Source organism: Amia ocellicauda, chromosome 9 (genome assembly GCF_036373705.1).
Source record: "Amia ocellicauda isolate fAmiCal2 chromosome 9, fAmiCal2.hap1, whole genome shotgun sequence".
NCBI lineage: Eukaryota > Metazoa > Chordata > Actinopteri > Amiiformes > Amiidae > Amia > Amia ocellicauda.
Genome location: NC_089858.1, coordinates 25,070,347 through 25,071,780, shown reverse-complemented (window position 1 = coordinate 25,071,780; position 1,434 = coordinate 25,070,347).

The window sequence follows — 1,434 nt, the reverse complement described above, 5'->3', positions numbered from 1 at the left end:
CTTCTTTTACTGTGAAACTTGGGGTTTTATACAACATCAGGAACTACACGGGTGTAGTCTGTGTTGCTCTCCGACAAACCTTAATGTTTCTTCTACTCGAGAAGTAATTTGTAAATCAAACCAAACCATCTGTGTTCTGAAGAAGTGAAGCTTCTCCAGCAAAGCTAGTTCTAGAATTTTGGAAGTCAGTGTCCACTTTCTTGTTTGTTTCATTGCCTGACTAAAGGCCTTGTTTCAAACCCCAAATATTGCCATTACAGTGGAAACTCCCTCACCTTGGTATCATTTGATGAAGGGGCTCCCCCCAGATGAACTGGATTTATTATGATGGTGATTTATTTGCAATTAAAAGTCATGTATTTCACATCTATTGTAAGTTAAAATCTAGAGAATTCTACTTTTTCATGCACCTATATTCAATCCAGGGTTGCTTATTCTTCTGCAAATACTATAGTTGCACTACATCAGGCCTGTGAGTTTGTTTTAATGTATATATAGTACTGTGCAAAAGTTTTAGGCAGGTGTGAAAAAAATGCTGAAAAGTAAGAATGCTTTCAAAAATAGACATGTTAGTAGATTATATTTATCAATTAACAAAATGCAAAGTGAGTGAACAGAAGAAAAATCTACATCAAATGCATATTTGGTGTGACCACCCTTTGCCTTCAAAACAGCATCAATTCTTCTAGGTACACTTGGACAAGGGATTTTGTAGGCATATAGTCAGGTGTATGATTAAACAATTATACCAAACCAGTGCTAATGATCATCAATTCAATATGTAGGTTGAAACACAATTATTAACTGAAACAAAAACAGCTGTGTAGGAGGAATAAAACTGGGTGAGGAACAGCCAGACTCGGCTAACAAGGTGAGGTTGCTGAAGACAGTTTACTGTCAAAAGTCATACACCATGGCAAGACTGAGCACAGCAACAAGACACAAGGTAGTTATACTGCATCAGCAAGGTCTCTCCCAGGCAGACATTTCAAGGCAGACAGGGGTTTCTAGATGTGCTGTCCAAGCTCTTTTGAAGAAGCACAAAGAAACGGGCAACGTCGAGGACCATAGACGCAGTGGTCGGCCAAGGAAACTTACTGCAGCAGATGAAAGACTTATCATGCTTACTTCCCTTCACAATCGGAAGATGTCCAGCAGTGCCATCAGCTCAGAATTGGTAGAGAACAGTGGGACCCTGGTAAACCCATCTACTGTCTGGTCAGAAGTGGCCTTCATGGAAGACTTGCGGCCAGAAAGTCATACCTCTGATGTGGAAACAAGGCCAAGCGACTCAACTATGCACGAAAACACAGGAACTGGGGTGCAGAAAAATGGCAGCAGGTGCTCTGGACTGTTGAGTCAAAATTTGAAATATTTGTCTCAACTAGAATGCAGTTTGTTCGCCGAAGGGCTGGAGAGCAGTGCACGAATGAG